At 47.6% G+C, this 12504-nt stretch overlaps 1 protein-coding gene and 1 non-coding gene across 2 annotated transcripts in view; both read left to right on the top strand.

The window, feature by feature from the left end:
• TOM1L2 (target of myb1 like 2 membrane trafficking protein) overlaps positions 1 to 12504 on the top strand; it is a 90270-nt gene that overhangs the window by 53556 nt on the left and 24210 nt on the right. The gene's annotated exons all lie outside the window — the stretch shown is intronic.
• On the top strand, positions 4212 to 4314 carry LOC111823497. The gene has a single exon (XR_002826515.1). It is a non-coding gene; the product is annotated as a U6 spliceosomal RNA (small nuclear RNA).

The raw sequence follows: 12504 nt of genomic DNA, 5'->3' as shown, positions 1-12504 counted from the left end.
GCATCTGGAACTCTGGGCCGGTCTGCTCTGAGCCAGGGTCTCCTGTGCACTTTGGGGTCTAAGGCCAGGTCTACCAGGAAGACCTGGCTCATGTGGTTGGCAGTGCTGCTACCTGCCAGCTGTGCACTGCTGGTCAGCAATCTGGGCTTCATTTGGTTTCACCTATTAGGAGGAGTGTGATCTGCCTGCAGGGGAAGAGAGGATTAAATAAGATAACGTATGTGAAGAACTCAGCCCAGATAGAATGTGATGGTTGGCTAACATTGGTTTTCATTTTTCCTCTGCTTCTTCATTTTTGTGTGAAAGAAATGAGTCTCTTTGAAGACTTGAGATCAGTGGTTCAGTGGTCACTTGCAGGTCAAGAAGTTGCTGTGAGGAGCCAGCAGCCACACTTTGCCCCTCTCCCCCACATACCCATTTCCAGAGATCTAGGAAATGTGACATCTGTATTGAGTAACTCATGGGGAATCGTCTTTACTTAGATGGTCTCAGAGTCTTCTTGGAGTTTTAACATTTGGATTTCAGGAAATTGCGCCATGGCTGTTTCTTCACTTATGGGTGGGCTAAGGGGTTTGGGGGCTTCCTTCTGGAACGCGAGCCCTTGTGCTTCCTCGGGGCTTGGAGCTTTCCTGGCCCAGAAACCCAAAAATCAGAAAGGCTGGAGACATTTGCAAGATCCAAGGGCATTGAATCCACTGGGCATAGTTTGTGGATGGCTGTTTACCTGTAGGTGGCAGTGGTGACACAGGAATGCTGAAGGCATAGGCACTGAGGGGAGTGCTGGCAGAATCCTTTGAGAAGAGCGATAGTAATAATAAAACTTATAGTGATGCCCACAGCCTCGGAGGAATGTTACTCTGTTAGAGACTTTGCCAAATGCTTTATATGTGTTATTTAGTTTACTCTTCAGAACAACTATGTAAGAAAAGTGCTATTATTAGCACATTTTACAGATGACAGAAAGGCTTAGAGAGGTCAAGTTATTGCCCTGGGGTCATACAATAAGTGGTAGAATAGAACTAGGACTTACCAAAGTCTGAGTTCAAACTTCCTGCTCATACTTTGCATTATGATACTCATTTCTCTTGCTTCTGAGTCCAAAGGGAGAATGAGGGACAGCTAGGAGCCTGGTTCTGATCTCACCAAATACCCAGTGCCTGTCATCCCAGGGCCTCAGAAGGACTTAGACTCATCATTTTATTTATAAAGGATTCTTGTCACCATAAGGTCGGGCGCACATGAGGAAATGATGTCCTGCCTTCATGCAGCTTCAGATTTAGATATGGAATATACTCATGGCTCATTAAGCCAGCAAGACTGGAAGAACCTCTCGGAATAGCATTCGCAGGGTCTTGAAAGCTCAGTCCCTACATGGACTATATTTCCAGGTGCTGAGCTTCTCAGAAGGCATCCCTTGGGGAGGTATTGAGGAGACTCTGGAGAAGAGATAGGACAGGAACTCAGCATGGGCACATGGGCTGGAGTGAATACTTTCCACCCAGAGAAGGCCCTCGGGCTTACACAGTCTCCCAGGCAATGGTTTCACCCTCCAGCAGAGAGCCTACTTTTCTGTGGAATGAGTACTCAAATGGGTCATCTCTTCAACTTGGTTTGCTTTTGGATGATCAGGTTTTGTAAAAGCATGCATAATCCCAAGGATGCCCACTTTCATTGCTTTTATTTGACATATATTGGAAGTTCTAGCCAGAGCAATTAACGAGGAAAAAGAAGTAAAAGGTATCCAAGTGGGAAAGGAAGAAGTAAAATTACCTGTTTGTAGGTGACATGATCTTATGTGTAGAAAACCCTAAACATTGCATGAAAAAAATCTGTTAGACCTAACAAACCCAGCAAAGCTGAAAGAATTTGTATTCTTTCGACACTAAAAATCAGCTGTTTCTATACACTAACAGTGAACAATTCAAAAAGGAAATTAAAAACAAAATTGAGAATGGTACTCACCGCTTCCCACAACCACATCAAAATTACAACTAAAATACAGAACAACCATCATTCAGAACCTGAAATCTGGCTGAATGGAAGTCCTGTAACTAGAAAAGTAAAGAAAAAAGCACATCAAGACCAGTAGGAGGGGCAGAGGCGCAGAACGGAACGTGTGGAGTGTATTTAATCAGGAAGGATATCTCAGCTGTGGAAGCCTCCTGTGAGCAGCAAGGAGGTCCCAGACCCCCAATCCAGGGTCCAGGAGCTGGGAAGAGAAGTCTCCCTAACTTAGGGCTGTAAAAACCAGTGGGGATTGTGGCTAAGTGACACAGAAGCTATTGGAGATCCAGGCAGTTCCTCTTAAAAGAGGAACAAACTTACACTGTCCCACTCCCTCTGAGTACCAGTACTGGGGCAGTGGCATTGGGGGATCCAGTGACATGGGGAGGAACTGGATTATCTGGCATTGGGGCAAGAACACTGGGGTGGGGGGGGGTGGCTTTCTCCAAGACAGGGGACCTCACAGGGGTCATTGTACCTATGCTGAGACCTCCCCTGTGGCAGAGCTGATTGGCAGCCATATCTAAGTTTCCAAAAGCCTGGCTCACACTGTTCGCTCTGCCCTGGTGATTCCCTGAGACTCCTCCCCATCCAGTTTGCAGCCCCACCCAAGCTGTTTGCAGTGGCTTTTCTATGTGACTGGCCTATCTTGGCTAAGGCTTCAGACTTGCCTAAAATCTCTCAAACAAGAAGCAAGTGGTCAGCATGCCCCAAACCTATCAATAAGAGGCCCAAGACCTGGCACTAGTACCAGCCTGCCTTGCTTCACAACTTGGCCTCGCCTGGGCACTTCTAAGCCCAATACAAGTAGCAGCCATCTGCAAATTGCTCTGTAGCTCCTGCCGGGTGGCCCCAGGCAGTGGCTGCCTTTGTACCTCCCAGGAGGCCCCAGAGCCAGTGCACCCAGTGGACAGCTTCAGACCATGCCAGATTACAACTCTACACATCCACAAGCAACACACTCAAGGGGCAGACTCAGTGAGCACCAAAGCCCCACTGAAGCAAGTCCTGCTCCATAGGGGTGTCTCCAGCGTAGCAGCTCTCCCACTGTAGTCACAACTGGTTCTCACAGCTAATTTGCCTGGAGGTCAATTCCTCGCAGTGATGCCAATAGCAATCAAGGTCAACTACAACAAGACTGTGCACATAGCCCATACAGGGGCACACCTAGAGTGCCCAGCTCAGGTGACTGGGGAGGCTAAGCCACTGGGCCCTACAGGACACCTACTACACAAGGCCACTCTACTGATTCCAAAAGACATACCAGCTCTATTTAATGCATAGAAACAAACACAGGGAAGCAGCCAAAATGTAGAGACAAAGAAATGTGTAACAAATGAAAGAACTGAAGAAATCTCCAGAAAAAAAACCTAAATGACATGGAAGCCAACAAACTACTAGATACAGAGTTCAAAACAATGGTTATAAGGATCTTAGTGAGAGTTTCCAGGGGCTTTGTGAGATTTTCAAGGATCTTAGTGAGAATTTCAAAGACATGAAAAAGGACCAGTCAGAAATTAAGCATACACTAACTGAAATAAAGAATAATTTACAGGGACTCAACAGTAGAGAATTCTGAGAATAAAATCAACCATTTGGAATATGAGGAAGCAAAAAACACCCAATCAAAAGAGCAAAAAAACCCCAAAACAAACAAAAAAATAAAATGAAAACGAAAAATATGAAGATAGTGTAAGGAGCCTCTGGGACAACTTCAAGCGTACCAACATTCACATTATGGGCATTCCAGAAGGAGAAGAGAGAGAGAACGAGATTGAAAACCTCTTTGAAGAAATAATGACAGAAAACTTCCCCTACCTGGTGAAAGAAATAGACTTATAAGTCCAGGAAGCATAGAGGCCCACACCAAGACACATCATAATTAAAATGCCAAAGGTTAAAGGCAAAGAAAAAAATCTTAAAAGCAGCAAGAGAAAAGCAGTTAGTTACCTACAAGGGAGCGCCCATACAACTGTCAGCTGATTTCTCAACAGAAACTTTGCAGGCCAGTAGGAAGTGGCAAGAAATATTCAAAGTGATGAAAAGCAAGAACCTACAACCAAGATTACTCTACCCAGCAAAGCCATCATTTAGAAGTGAAGGTCAGATAAAGAGCTTCACAGACAAGAAAAGGCTAAAGGAGTTCATCACCACCAAACTAGTATTGCATGACATGTTGAAGGGTCTTCTTTAAGAAGAGGAGGGTCTCGCTTCAGCAGCACATATACTAAAATTAGAACGATATGGAGAAGATTAGCATGGCCCCCACGCAAGGATGATATGCAAATTCATGACATGTTCCATATTTAAAAAAAAAAAAAAGGAGGAAGAAGAAGGAGGAGGAGAAAAAGATAAAAAAATATGAACAATAAAATGGCAATAAATACGTATCTATCAATAATTGAATCTAAAAATGAAAATAAATGAACAAGGAATCTAATGAACAAAATAAACTGATGAATAAAATAGAACCAGAGGCATGGAAACATGGAACAGACTGAGGAATCTGAGGGAAGGGGGGCATTGTATGCATATATGTATTACCTATGGACACAGACAATAGGGTGGTGAGGCCTGGGGCATGGCAGGAACCGGGTGGAAGGAGGCAATGGGAGGAATAAAGGGGGGCATTTGTAATACTCTTAACAATAAAAATTTAAAATTTTTAAAAAATTTTTTTATTTATAAAAGCATCTAAAAGAATAAAATCCCTAGGAATTAATCAAGGAGGCAAAGCCTTTTACATGGGAAACTATAAAGCATTGCTGAAAGAAAGTAAGGAAGACGTAAGTAAATGGAAAGACAGCCCATGCTCACGGATTAGAAGACTTCATGTTTTTAAGATGACACTGCCACCCAAAGTGTAGATGCAGTGTAGTCCCAATCAAAATCCCAACATTTTTTGCAGAAATAAAGCCATCCTAAAATTCATATATAACCAAATTAACCTTGAAAAAGAAAGACAAAATTAAAGGATCATACTTCCTGATTTCCATCCTAAAGTAATCAAAACAGTGTGGTCCCGGCATAAGGACAGACACAGAAACCAATGGAATAGACTAGCGCCTGGAAATAAACCCTCCCATACATAATCAATTGATTTTCCACAAGAATGCCAAAACCATTCAGGGGAAAGGACAGTCTTTTCAGCAAAATGGTGCTGCAAAAGCTATATATTCACATGCAAAAGAATGAAGTTGGACACTTACCTTTAAATGGTAAATTTTTTGTTACATAGATTTTACGACAAAATCATGAAAAAATATACATAGGCCAACGTCCTGTCAGAGTGTAATGGGGGAGCTAGAGGGGACGGGTGGGGATTGGAGATCATTCAGGCTGTCACCCTGACAAGAAACCTGAGGCCCAGTGAAGAAAAGGGAATAAATAGTCCAGGAGCTCAGGGTCGTCCGTAGCAGAACCAGGCCCGGAACAGCCAGGTCCCTGGGCCCCGCCCCTCTCTGGGCAGTGCGCTCCGGGAGGGCTGGAACCAAGTCTGCCCCGCCTTCCGCTTTGTCCCCAGCATTCAGCACTTGGTAGCCCTGTAGTCTGTGTATGTCAGCTGAGTTAGGGTTCTCAGCCCCGGCTGTTCATTGAGCCACCTGGGGAGCTGGGAGAGCAGGTCAACACCTGGGCCTCAGAGGCTCTGACTGGAAGGCATGGCATGGATGCGGGCAAGAAGTTTCTTCTTACTGTAAATCCTCACCCGAGGATATATTTATTGATTTTGAGAGAGAGAGGAAGGGGGCGGGGGAGAAACATGGATCGGTTGTCTCCCGTACACGCCCAGCTGGGGATCAAACTTGCAACCCAGGTATGTGCCCTGACCAGGAATTGAACTCAAAACCTTTTTGGTGCATAGAATGACGCTCCCACCAATTTAGCCACCTGGCTGGGCAGGCAAGAATATTTTTTAAAGTCTTTCTGCTCATTCTAGCTGAGTTTGGGAGCCACTGCTCAGTGTCATGCCTTCCCCGCTGCTCTCTCTAGCTGGGAATGAGGGGCAGAGGCTTAGGGGACTCCTCTGGAACGTCACACAGTCTCTGGCTAGTTCATTCTGGTTTCTCTTGTCCCTTGGGCTCTGCTTAAAGAGACATGTCACAATGTATGTGGCAGAGTTGCCATTAACTTCCTCCCAGCTCCTTGGCACCAGGGCCCAGGTATCAGAGCCACTCAGAGTGCCGTGTGTCCTCTGTCCCAGGTTGCACTGCTGCAGGGCTGCCTGCCCAGCTGCTGTGCCCATTATATGGACCTCTTAAGGCAGAGTCTTAACCTCTCCCTCTCCTCAGCTGCAGGGACAGTACATGGCACGTCTCAGGCCCTGCCAATCTTGAGCCAATGACATGGGGACCCTGGGGTTTTATTTTGCCTTAAAGTTACAGATAAAACTGCCTACCAGTTGTCTGCAGACTGGTCAGATGGTAATTTGTGTACTTCCTTCTGGCCCAGTTTCCTTCCTTTTAAGAGGGGTGAGGGGGGAGTCGGGACAGCTGTCATAGCAAAGGACATCCTATAAAGTAGGGTGCGTTTTGGGAATTCATTCTCTCGTCTCCTCAGTGGAAGGGCAGCGGCTGCAGTTGACATTCGTGAGGCATGTCGGGAATCTGAAGCAATAGGCAGTAATGGTTTTTTGTAGCATGTCGGGTTGATTTTTCTTTCTGCCTGACTGGTAGATGCCAACCTGCCTCACTAGCGTATAGTAATCCAGGGGTTTGTCTCATATTATTGGTGCATGATGTCAGATGAGCTTTCTGCCCATCCACACGTGGTACAAAGCTATCCCGGGTGCCATTCCTTTATGCTAGTGTCTCTGGGCTCCTACCGACATCCCTGATAGCTGGAGAGGTAGATAATTTGGCTGATTTTTTTTCCATTTTCACCAAAAGGATGATGCTAAGTGTAAAATGCTAAAACCATCACTCCTTTGCCTTCTGGTGCTGGCTGCTTCTGAAGTCACTGTATTTAACACCAAAGTATAGAAAGCAGCAGACAAGAAACCCAGCCGCTGGATCGTGGGGCGTCTCCCACCAGGACTGCCTTGGATCTCAAACTGCATGGGAGGGGTGGGGCGAGAGGCAGAGAAACCATGTCTGAGAAAGTGCTGTCATTGCTGTCAGGGCCAGGCTTCAGGGCATCCTGGCCCTCAGCCCACACCAAGCAGGAGGCAGCCTTTTCTGGGTAGAGAAAACGTCATGGCAACAGCATGCGGATGACACATTCTTTAGCCCTGAGTGTTTAATGGGAGTTGTGTCTCTCCCTGCCCAGCCTTGCTCTACCCTGCCCAGCCCTGCCCACCCCTACCCTGCCCAGCCCTGCCCACCCCTACCCTGTCCAGCCCTGCCCAACCCTACCCTGTCCAGCCCTGCCCAGCCCTACCCTGCTCAGCCCTGCCCAGCCCTACCCTGTCCAGCCCTGCCCACCCCTACCCTGCTCAGCCCTGCCCACCCCTACCCTTCCCAGCCCTGCCCACCCCTACCCTGCTCAGCCCTGCCCACCCCTACCCTGTCCAGCCCTGCCCACCCCTACCCTGCCCAGCCCTGCTCAGCCCTACCCTGCCCAGCCCTGCCCAACCCTACCCTGCCCAGCCCTGCTCAGCCCTACCCTGCCCAGCCCTGCCCAACCCTACCCTGTCCATCCCTACCCTGCCCAGCCCTGCCCAACCCTACCCTGCCCAGCCCTGCTCAGCCCTACCCTGCCCAGCCCTGCCCAACCCTACCCTGTCCAGCCCTACCCTGCCCAGTCCTGCTCAGCCCTACCCTGCCCAGCCCTGCCCAACCCTACCCTGTCCAGCCCTACCCTGTCCAGCCCTGCCCTGCCCAGTCCTGCTCAGCCCTGTCTAGCCCTGCCCTGCTCTGTCTAGTCCTGCCCAGTCCTGCCCAGTCCTGCTCAGCCCTGCCCTGCCTGCCCTGCCCAGCGCGGCCTGTCCTGCTCAGCCCTGTCCTGTCCCCAGCCATCAGCATATCACCAAGACCTCTGAGAGGTCAGCCCTTTGCAACCAGGGTCACTGGGGTTTGGGTCTTCATCCACCCTCGGGGTGGCTGGTAGGAGACTTGCCTTGTTGCTTCCCGGAGCCTGTGCTTCTGTGGCGCAGGATTTATTTCAGGTTCGACGGTTCACCTGGCCAGAGAGATGAGCTTGAACTTTGCTTCCTCTGGCCTGGGCAGGGTGGACTGAGGGAGCCCACAGCGTGGCTGCCGTTCCAGGGGCATCAGACACAGCTTTGCTCCCATTGCTGGGGCGGTTTTTATGAGGAGAGTAAGATAAGAACTGATTTGAGCTCCTTGTCAGCCTCACTTCCCTCATGTGTTTAGCAGAGCCAGACATCCTCAGTTATGTTTGTGTGGCATCTGAAGCAAAATGAAAAGAAAGAAGCATTCTTTGGGGGTTGGTTCTTCATAATCAAAATAAGTATATATCTTTTAGCTTGAAGACTCAGTCTCAGTAAGTGCATAGAACGCATTGCCCTGAGGATAAGTTACCCTGCCTTTGAGCCTCTTCCCGGTGTTCTTAGAGGAAGACAGAGGGTGAGTATAAGGTTAATGGATTCTGCTGCTAAACTGAACTTGGAAATGAGATTTCATTGATTTAATATTTCCTCTATTAACCTCCTAAGACAGTGTCCCTTGTGGCCGTACCAAAGTGCAACTTCAGTACTTTCTTTCCCGCGAGTCTGTGCTGCAGCCCTTACTGTGACAGGGACAGGTGACAGTGCAGGCCTTTAGCCAGGGGCCCTCCCCTCGCTGGCTGGGAGCAGCCGTCCGGCCGGCCGCCCGCAGGCGGAGCTGCTGCATTCGGATGGACCTGCTGAGGAGGCTGCTAGATGTGGGCCTGCGGGCGCTCTGCTGCGTGTGGCTGTGGAGTGGGGCACATCGCCGGGGCGTGGACACCTGAAGGAGAGGGCTGCTCAGAGCCAGTGCAGCAGGAAGAGCAGAGGGGCTGGAGGCACAGATCCGTTCATCCACACACAGCCTGCTCAGGAGCCCTGTCGTAGCCTCTAGAAGCCGGGCCTCCTGCCTCTGGGCAAAGCACTCGGGTTGGCAGCATGCTGCTGCCACTGCTCGGGGCTGCCTCCTGCTGCCCCTCTGCTTCCTGTAGCCTTTGCCCGCAGTCTTTTTCCCTCTAGACGAGCCTGGTGCTTTGCGCCATTCTTCCTGGGTGCCTACCCCTTCCCTTCCCCTTCCCACCCTGGCTGCCCCCCTCCTCTGACTCTAATTTCCCTGCAGGTCCAGGGTGCCACGCGCTGGCTGTGGGCTGCGGCCTCTCTTCCTCATGCACGCAGTAGGGGGAGGCGAGCAGCCTCTGGGGCCAGTCGGGCTCCGAGCAGCCTCTCATGTGGGCTCTCTCCTTTCTCCCCCTCTCCACACGCACACTCTTCTTGGAGGCAGACATCGAATACTGCCTCTGTCCCTGCCAGACTGGCACCGTCTGTGGACTCTGGTTAAGGGTTCCGAAAATCACTGCTTGCATAGCATTTGTCCAAGGCAGATCTCACTATTTGGGGATGGGTTTGCTTCTTCAGGGAGTAAAGAGTCTTTGGGTGCCAACAGCAATGAGTAAAGAGAGTGAAAAAGTTGCAGATACATGTTTCTTGGTAAAAATGGAAACAATGAGCCCTGGCCAGTATTGCTTAGCGATTAGAGTGTCAGGCTGTGTGCCAAAGAATCAAGGGTTAAAATCTTGGTCAAGGGCACATACCTGGGTTGCAGGTTCCATCCCTGGTCCCAGTCAGGGCTCCTGTGGGAGGCAACCAAACAGTGTGTCTCTCTCACATCCAAATCTCTCCCTCCCTCCCTTCTACTTTCTATAAAAATCAGTGGAAAAAATATCCTCAGGTGAGGATTAACAACAACAAAAATTAAACAATGAGGCCTTTTAATGCAGAATGAAAGCTAGTGCACAGATGTTTAGAGCAATGGCAATATTTTTGGAGTGTGTGGTTGCTGCTTGTAAGTACAGCCTTTGTTTGCATGTGTGAGTTCTGGTATGTTATATAAAAGACAAGTGGCACCTCTCCACAGCCACATCTGAAAATAAGGACACTCCCAGCATGTGCAGTGGTCATCTGTTTATTGAGCATCAGTGTGGGTTGTATGAAGCTTTGGTTAAAATGGTGGTGGTGATGTCCCTCATGAATCGTACAGTTAGGGTGGGGCAGGCTTAGCATTCTTCTAAGATATCAGCTTTATATCCGAACCCACCTTTGCTAGCAGGTGGGGCAGTACCAGGCAAATGCCTACGCTCCAGAGATAGACAGACCTAAGATGAAATATCTTACCACGGCTTATCCTCAGGGTCCACACGTTCTATTCAGTTACTGGGACTCTGAGTTGTCAATTCAGTTATGTGATTGGTCAAGAACCCAGCCTTTCTGAACCTCATTTCCTTCTTTTTAAATGTGGGAGGAACCAGTAGCTCAGTTAGAGCATCGTTCCTATACACCAAGGTTGTGGCTAGATCCCCAGTCAGGGCACATGCAAGAAACAACCAGTGAATACATAAACAAGTGGAACAACAAATTCCCTCTCTCTCTCTCTCTCTCTCTCTCTCTCAAATCAATCCATCAGTTGAGTTAATGTGGGAGGAAATAATGCCTACCCTAGAAGGTCTTTTTTTTGTCTTAAAATACACATAAAATCTGTCATCTTAACCATTTTTTTGTTGTTAATCCTCACCCGAGAATATTTGTCCATTGATTTTTTTAGAGAGAGTGGAAGGGAGTGGGAGAGACAGAGAGAGAAACATTGATTGATGTGAGAGTGAGACATCAATTGGTTGCCTCCCACACGTGCCCAGACCAGTACCAGGGACGGAGCCTGCAACCAAGGTACGTGCCCTTCAGTCTGTGAGCTGATGGTCTATCCACTGAGCCAGACTGGCTAGGGCCATCTTAACCTTTTTTAAGTGTTCCAATCTCCAGAACTTTTTCATCTTGCAAAGCTGAAACTCTGTACCTATTTAACAACTCCCATTGCCTTCTCCCCAGCCCCTGGCAGCCGCCATTCTACTTTCTGTCTCATGAGTTTGACTATTCTAGGTACCTCATATAAGTGGAATCATATAGTATTCTCTTTCTGTTTGGTTAATTTCACTTAGCATTATGTCCTCAGGATTCATTCATGCTGTAGCATGTGTCTGAATTTCTTTCCTTTTTAAGGCCAAAAAATATTCCATTGTATGTATGTACCAACTTTTGTTTATATCTTTGTTCATTGATGGACACTTGGGTTACTTCCACCTTTTGGCTATTGTGAGTGATGCTGCTATGAATCTGGGTGTACAAATATACTTTGAGACCCTGTCTTCAATTCTTTGGGGTATATACTCAGAAATGGAGTTGCTAGATCATATGGTATTTCTTTTTAAATTTTTTGAGGACCTGCAATATTACTTTCCATAGCAGCTACCGCACTTCATATTCCCACCAACAGTGTACAAAAGTTGGAGAAATGCCTGTACTGCTTCTTTTCCCATTTTTCAAATTGTTGTGTTTTTGTTGTTGTTCTTTTGGGTGTGTTTTTTATTGTTGAGCTGTAAGAATTCTTTAAATATTCTGGATATTAACCACTTATCAGTTCTTTTGGTGTCATATTCATGAAATTATTATTAAATCCCATGTTACAAAGCTTTCTTTTATGTTTTCTTCTAAGAGCTTTAGCTTAGGTTTACATCTTTTATCCATTTTTGGTCAATTTTTGTCTGTGGTGTAAGATAAGGGCCTAATTTCATTCTTTTGTATATGGGTATACAGTTTCCCCAGCACCATTTGTTGAAAAGACTGTCCTTTCCCACTGAGTGGTCAGGAATTCATTTCTTGGATGAAATAAAATACTGTACGTGAAGCACCTGATGACATGCCTAGCTGTGTCTTTAAAAAGTGATGGTCCCTCTCTTGTCCCCTTATTTGAGATGTAGTTTTTTAACTACTGAAGTAGATTTTTAATATTATGATAGCAACTACCTGATAGTACTGACTCTGTGTGAGGTCCTATTCCAGGGGCTTTACATATATTACCTCACTGAATTGTCCTAAAAACGCTAGGGGCTGGGTACTGTTGTTTTCACTAGTGTACAATGAGGAAACCGGGCACTTAGAAGTTAAGTAACTTGCCTAAGTTACATATCTAGTAAGTGGTGGAGCCTGTATTCAAACCAAGGTAGTTTGGCTCCAAAATCTGTGGGCTAGTAAACTTCACATCTCCCTGGTTTTTTATTGTTGTTTTTTCTTCTGTCGGCTGGGTGCATAACAAGATAGGGCTGTCTTAGCCCCTTCCCTTCTTCAGGGGCCTGGGATGGAAACGGTGGGGATCAGGAGATTCTCAGTGTGTTGGGGGATCGATCTGGGGCCAGGACTCCCCAGCAGCTGAGGGCCCTCTTCTTCTCGCCGGGGCTGGTGGTCCAGGGGCTCTCACTCCTTGGAGACCATGGGGACCATAAGGTCCACCACCCTGTTGCTGTAGCCAAATTCATTGTCAGACCAGGAAACGAGCCTGACAGAGTGGT

This window comes from Myotis lucifugus, unplaced genomic scaffold (assembly GCF_000147115.1).
Source record: "Myotis lucifugus unplaced genomic scaffold, Myoluc2.0 scaffold_513, whole genome shotgun sequence".
In the NCBI taxonomy this organism is placed as follows: domain Eukaryota; kingdom Metazoa; phylum Chordata; class Mammalia; order Chiroptera; family Vespertilionidae; genus Myotis; species Myotis lucifugus.
The sequence above is the reverse complement of the archived record's forward strand: the minus strand, read 5'-3'. Positions and strand labels throughout refer to the sequence as shown.